The sequence below is a fragment of the Wasmannia auropunctata genome, unplaced genomic scaffold, assembly GCF_000956235.1.
Source record: "Wasmannia auropunctata unplaced genomic scaffold, wasmannia.A_1.0 LD336046.1, whole genome shotgun sequence".
Taxonomy (NCBI): Eukaryota; Metazoa; Arthropoda; class Insecta; order Hymenoptera; family Formicidae; genus Wasmannia; species Wasmannia auropunctata.
This window is the reverse complement of record NW_012026844.1, coordinates 888,658-896,347: the sequence shown is the minus strand read 5'-3', so window position 1 is coordinate 896,347 and position 7,690 is coordinate 888,658.

Sequence of the window (7,690 nt, the reverse complement as noted above, 5' to 3'; positions counted from 1 at the left end):
TTTGCATTTTAATTGATTCGTTATATAGAATCCTAATTTGAATACACAGCATAATATTGTGCAAATCAATCAAAATTAATTCAGTAATGAAAATTAATCGACCTGGAAAAAACAGGATTTTTATTTGGAGTGTCCTGGAATTATCTTTGCATTGACTAGCCAGATATCGCTGGACACCACATTATACTTATAATATACATGTATATGTATATTATGTATTACATATATATACCTATTTCAGATACCTGTAATAATATATATCTATTTCACTTTAAGTATAAATACATAGTAATATACATATAACGATAAATTATCTAAATCTCCTTAATCTTAAAATTTAGCTTAAACATTCGGCACCTCTTTCTACTGAGTGTTTAGATTTATTACCGCCACACATTCACTCGGATGATTTTTCACGCGGGTGCAGACGTGTCTCCCCTTTACACGCAAGTTTACGCACAATCCCGTCCCAGAGAGGCCTCGCAGAAACGGGGATAGGACGAGGAGGCGACGACGGTGGCACGGATTTCCAGCAGCTGCTGGTCCAGGGGGTTGCCGGGGATGTAACGTTGTAATTTCAGATAAGCGTCTCCCAGGAGACACGCATTGTGCGCCGCTAGCCGCCTCCACCCTCCTCGCTTCCTTCGGTGCGGAGCGCGTGTCGCACGATGTTCACGCACACGCACGTAACCAAGCTCACCACGCGCGCGTCACGTCCCCCTTGTTACCGTTCATTACGTGGCGAATCGCGATATCTCGCTAGGACACCACCCTTCGACATCCAGACTTCGAGTGTCACGGCCCAACTTGTCGGCCACAATCGTCACTCGTGAATTAATCGTCACGCAGAATATTTCAAAATCATCGTATTTAATTTCTCGATTTGAACTCGATTATCGATTACCAATTTTCAAAAATTTTTTAAATTCGTTTTTAATGGAAATTAATCCCTTTCTCAGGAATACAAAGTCCTCGTTCAATTTCCAGTAAATTTTGTTTCAAGAAAATTTAAATTCAACGTTTTTATCTTCCGAGAGTCAAAGCGGACAATTAATTCCCTGTTACGTACGGAAAATTGCAAGAGAATTCATTAAAATTAAATGGATAAAACGTCATGGCGTTTTTATTAACGGCTGATCGTAGAACTTCTTCATCCGCGGATTCAATCGATTTAAACACTATCTCGTATTTCTCATCATCTTCGAGTTTATGGTACTCGTCTAGTGTAAAGGACTCCGTGGTGTCCTCGCCCTAAACGAGTCGACGCGATAAAGGTGGGATAGAAAAAGAGGCAGGAAGGGGGGACAGTGACGGAGAAAATGACGAGCCGATGATCTTCCCCGGGGACGATGGAGCTGCACGGAGCGTGCGGACGCCCACGTAGGGACACGATAGAATGGGATTCTTAATTAATCTTTGCATTTCCATTAGGATTTACGAAATTGCCCTCACCGACACACCGCTCACCAAATCAATTCCAAATAATTGTCCGGAGGATAAAACGCATCCGTGTATCCGTTCCATCAATGTTGCATCTCGATTCGTGTGACGATGTTTTTTTTTCTGCTAGAATTAACAAACAAGTCCAAATCGACGATTAAAAATAATGAGAATATAAAGCGTTCTCTCACGATTAAAAATTATGATTGATGGTTGTTCGATTAATATAAATTGAAATTACGAATATATTAATATTATGCTGCAGATTTTTTTAATTAATCGTATAACTTATGAGTTATCAACGTTTTCAAATAGCGAGAGCTAAGAAAAGATTTGCGGAATATACATGGAAGTTTTGAAGTCCGGTGTCCGAGTGTCGCTGTTTAGCTTATCACTGCGCTGCCATAGACGCGTAACGAAGCGTCACGGTGAACTACTCGAAAACACGAAGCTATTTGCTGTTTGGAAGGAAGACTATAAGTGCCCTTCGGTATCCGGTACCAATTGACGGACCACTTAACGGCGCGGTTTAACACCCGTAACGTTAGAACGATGTTTGACTTCTCAATGTGTTTAGGTGGGCGGCGCGTGGGCGAGACCCACGAGCTTCTTACTTATGCATTCTGGTTAGCGTGCGGGGAGAAAATTAATGCCCACCATACGGCAGCCACTCCGGCTGCATGGGATATACCGAAAACATCACGAGCGCGCGGCTGCACTTGCCGATGCGATCGAGACTTTGCATTCGATTCCTTACGTGAGATTAATCTCCAAGTGGCGGCTACGTTGCAAGAGATCAATTTACATTTGCCTAAACAAATAAAGAGCGGCGTAAAACCTCACGATATACCGTAACACAGTTGCGTATAATATTTTGACGTTTATTACCATAAACACGGTTTTACAGATGAATTTCTTACCAATCGTTAATTCTCCAGATCTCACTATTTTGATGCATAATATGATATATTCTTCAGAATTAATATTTCACGACCCGGTTACTTTTAGAAAAACATTTAAACTCAAAGTGCACGGACTTGTTTCTGTCAGCGCTGAAGCGCCTCGGAGCGTTTTGCAAACGTAAGCGCGAATTCGTTAAACTTCGGGTTAGCCGCGGACGGAACTTTTAAGACAGGCTAACTTGCGAAATGTTTTAAGTAAATTGCCAGTCGATTCGTTTGACTTTAAAATATCTTGAATGGGGCGTGACCGACCGGTCGTTTAATCAGGAAAATAATTAAGAGGCTCTGCCGTCGTTTCGTCCGAGCGCTACTGCGCTATGTGGGGCGTGAATTATCCTTCGATATTGCCCGATAAATTTCACCTCGTTGATTACACGAAAGTGCTTTCGGTGCCTTGATACCAAGCGGACAAAATCCATTCGACAAATTCATCTTGAAGGAATTAAGAAATTCTTTCGCAGTCGTTTGCAAGAAATTTACACTCCGTATTTATTTTATTAAGATTAGCAAGAGAATATTTGATTCTGCGAGTGAAAAGATTTAAAAAGTCTTTAATTCTATATGAAAAAAAAAACGGTTTTACTAAAGTATCTAAAAATTTAGTTAGATGTAAATCTGAAAACAATTTTGTTGGATCAAAATAATTACGCAGAACGTTTAAGCGTTAATGATAATGCTAAAAAGTTTCAACTTTCTATAACAACCTGTTTGAGTATCCTACATAATTATTTGAATGGACCAAACAATTATTTTCAAATTATTTTCAGATCTGTATCTAAATCTGTAATTAAATTTTTAGCTTCTGTGTCTGTATAGTTAATTTTTAGACACTTTAGTAAAACCATTTTCTTGCCGTTTAGATCATGTCCTCTCCGTAAGATTATTTGTGTTTAGTCCCCTTACCATTTTATTTTTCTCGTGTTCTACAAGACTGGAGGCGTTTTAATTAATGGATATATAAATTATATTTTTATTCGACATTTTGCCTACTTGTTGCGTGTAATAATTGCCCATCCGTGAATATTTAGTCGAAGACTTTTTTTCTTTTGTAAAAAAGCTTGCCTGAAAACTAAAAGTATGCATTACTTCATCATATTTAAAGGCATTTGAATCTCTCTCTCCCTCTCTCTTTCTCTTCACAATAAATTACGGACCACGGCTCGAGGCACCTGCGCGCAAGTGTGCGAAGTCGTAGGCGATCTCCGCAAAGTGTGAGGCCACGGGGCCACCTATGAGGACCCCCCCCCCTCTCATATTTTTCTTTACGCAACTCGCGCCAGCGGGCTCCGTGGAATGCGGTCGAAAGGGATTTTACTTTCCATTTTACCGCGACGTTTATCGACACTTATTTAGGCAGACGATCGCGCTTATTCGAGATAAAGTTTCGCCGAGGCGTTTATATCTCTGCATATTCGCAAATAGTAAGGCGTAATAGCCGCTAATGAGTCGCGAATACACGCACATGTAATTTCGCTCGGACTTTGTAGCGAAACGCCTTTGAGATTTAACGAGGTGGTTTAATAAGTAACCAGTAACGGAGTATATTTCCAGACGCACATTCCGTATCTTCTTTATGCACTGACGTAGCGTGTGGCTCGTTGGAGAAACGTCGCCTTTTGCTGCAGATTTCTCGGAGTAGCCGAATAAAGCGCGCGACACGGGACGGCGGCGAGCGCGAGCGGAAGCTCCCGATCGAGTCGATTTATTCGCGCTAATATTATTCCCGCAAGTTGACCGCCGTTAGACCCAGCGTAATTTCGATTTTACCCCGAGGTCACACTTGAAGTGGACCAGATCGAAAGCAGCTGCATGGGCGGAGAAAGCTGCCCGTAAACAGGGGGGGTGTTTTAGAATCCGACGACGGGAGAAGAAGGTGAAGGGGGTGGCAGGGGAGGAGGAGATAGAGGGTATTGGTGATGCTGGCGTTGGAGGGTAGCAAACAACTACCAAACGTGCCACCCTCCTCGCAATACGACCACTTCGGGTGGCTCCCCGCGTTTCATCCTCGAGAGGAATTTGGCTTCAAATTAAAAGATCTCGGCTCGAGCCCCGAATGAAATCTCATCGCACGAAGGGTAGATGTGTTCGCGAACTACGAGCCACTGTAATCTGTGCACAGGGTGTCCGATATTTTTTTGTCGGTTTACAACGATATGAGAAATTTGAGAGCGACGATGAGTATAATCAGAGAGAGAGCCGAGAAATAAGAAGTATGTAGGATATAATTCTTTATTCTGTAATAACTTAATATAGAAAAATGTTCTCTTAACAGTCTTAACTTATTTATATTTAACTCACGTCTATATGTATCACATAAATAAATTAAGATTTGATAGTAATAATGATGTACGATATACGATAATGTATTGATTAATATTATTGCGCTTATCACCGGGGAGTTAACATTTAAGACTGGGAAGAGAAGCAGGATGGTATTTCGCACACCCTGTACGTGAACCGCACAACGGTAGAAAATACCATCCGTCCTCACGGGCTTAACGCTACCAATATCCCAAAATTAAAACGCGCCACCGGCTTCGCAAATCATTCGTGCGACAGTATACCGCGCGAATAAAAGTAACAATGGCCCAACGACGAGAAAGAAGGCGGAAGGAAGGAAAGGAAAGGAAAGGAAAGCAGCGACGTATACCTCGTACGTACATATACATTGCGTAGGTTGTCCACCGCATCGACCTCCGGGTCGCATCTCTCTTTCTCTCCCTCTCCAGAGTCTTTCTGCCCTTCTCCCCCCGTTGCGCGCTACGTGACCATATATTTTGCGTGAATCAGCTACTCGAAGCCAAAGAAATGTTCTCTGCTACGTGCCGGCATTATGAATCGGATTGTTGGCGCGTTGGCGTGTGCATTGATATAAGATTTTCAGAACTCCGTGTAAAGTACACAAAGTGTGTTCTCAGTTTTAAATATTAAGATCTGACTCCTTCAGTAACGATTATTTACGCGGATTAATATGATCTCTTTCAGACGGAGGAATTGAAGTGGAATTTGCGAGAAAGAGCGAATCGCAATATTCGGGAATTATAAAATGATAAATAGTCTCGCCAGTGTGATAACGAAATTTCGATTCGGCGATCTCTCGACCCGACCCTCGGATTCGACCGCCGAGGAGCTTAAGAATTTCAATCTGCGGTCAGAAGGGTGGTGCTGGCGAAGGGTGGATGAAGAGACGAACCCCGTAGTACGGTGCCCCTTTAGGGTGCGACGTGATTTCATTGCCGCCCCTTTGCCGCAGAGATCAAGTTAAAAAATGATCCTTTGCGGTAGAAACCGTGCCAATTGTTTTCTCCATCGCGGGCGAAGGAGCTAATGGAGAGATTTCATACGGTCGACTGACAATAAAAGTGTCCACAAAAATGAATATTATTAAATACATATTTTTATTTCTGGATGAGATAGAAGGGGAAGAAAAAGAAAGAGAGAGATATTATGCATAATTATATTAGTACAATTCAATGAAGTAAAAAAGAAGAAATAATGTAAAAAAGAGAAAATATATGATATGGATAATTTTTATGTATTATACAAAGGTTTTGTGATTTAAAAAACTTATTTTGGAGAAATGTTAACATTTTCAAAGTCGATCTATCTAGCATAGATACGAAACATAAAATTAAAGTACATGTAGAATTAAACGTAAACTTCATAAAAAATTACGAATATATCACACATTTCTTTCTCATCTAGTATTTAGCTGCTATTAGCACACCAGTAATTACCGTTATTTAGCGCGCGCGCACAATGCGCCATGGAAATCCCGGAAAAGTAAGGACTCGCGGGAGGAAAGAGTGGACCTGACTGGTCGAAACGATAGCAGCTATCGGAGGTAGCCAACCGGCCTGTTGCTCGCTGACAAGCTGAATTTGCATTTCCCCTCTTCCGTCTGTTGAATTACGGATTAATTCGTAAAAATAATTACAGCGAAGATGTTGGCGTTTTAATGCGATAATTGCTTGAGCTTCTGCGATTTATCATATCTCCCTCCATTGTTTCCATTTTTATATTAACTTGCACAAGTTTGCCCGGTTATTCTCGCTAGAAACGCTACGATTTTCATGGGGGATTACGGAAGAAGAAAATTTCAAACTTCAGCTTTTACGTTTTAAACGCGCTTTCATTTTCTTTATCTTTTGTGTTTCACCGGTCGATTTATTCTACCGGATGCTAGCATGACGAGCACAGGCGGACGATCCGCCTATCGACATATATACGAACGAGTACAGATTTTGTTTTGAAGTCTGCAGTTGCCAGATTCTGTGCGAGCTGGGGGCCGACGCAGCTTTGAAAATTCCAAATGAAACCCGCGCGATTCCCTAAACAATTCCAATTGGATAGCCACAGGCTGTAAATCGCGTGACCATCTGACCGCCGAATTTTTTTCTCCGGCGGCACGAAAGCAATGACCGGAGTGGAGACGCTCGCGTGTCGCGCGAGAACGCTTCTGTTTAACCATCCTTTCACACGTGAGTAAACAAATAGGCGAATAAAGAGCGAGAACGGTCGTCGCGAATGATGCGCGTGTCCGGCGAAACGCGGACCGCCGAATCTTTAATGAGATACGGGACGAGAAAGTCTTATTATTATACCGTGAGCGCGTGCATTGTGCGGCGCATAATGCGTAACCGCATGTAATCCCATTTTTTTATTCTCATACGCTATAATACCCGTTAATTCTTCTCTCACCGATCGCGTATGTGCTCCGGACGCATACGCATGTTGGTTGACCGGAAATGTATTTTGTTTTTACGATTCTATTACTTAGTAATTGAATTATTATTTCTTATGTTGTTCATTTTATATTGGAAAGAAAAGCAAATTTGAAGAATAATGGATGTTATCTAATTTAGACTGTAGACTAATTCACATCAATTTTATAGTACAATTAATACAGTGTTAACAGCTGATGCTGCGATGAATAAATTAGTTGCCAATCGTCATCAATCGCTATCAATTGAAATCTCCCCGACTCGAGTCGCGAGGGTCGCTCCGCGTGTCGTCGAAGAGAAAGAAAAATGCAGCACGGCTAAATGCCGAAAGCAAATCGAGAGTGCCATTTGCGAGCGCTCCCAACGCGCCATGCTCCACATTCAGCCCTCTTCCTTCTTGCGAGGCGATCCACCTTAATTAATGAGTTTATCGGGAACTCTCACGGGAGTCGATGTCGGTCTTGCCGCGTAACCACCCTCAGGGGCGGAAAAAGACTCGGGTGAGAGGGGGAGGTATATATACATAAGCGGCGGATGCCGTGATGTCGGGGCCCCCGGAGGAGG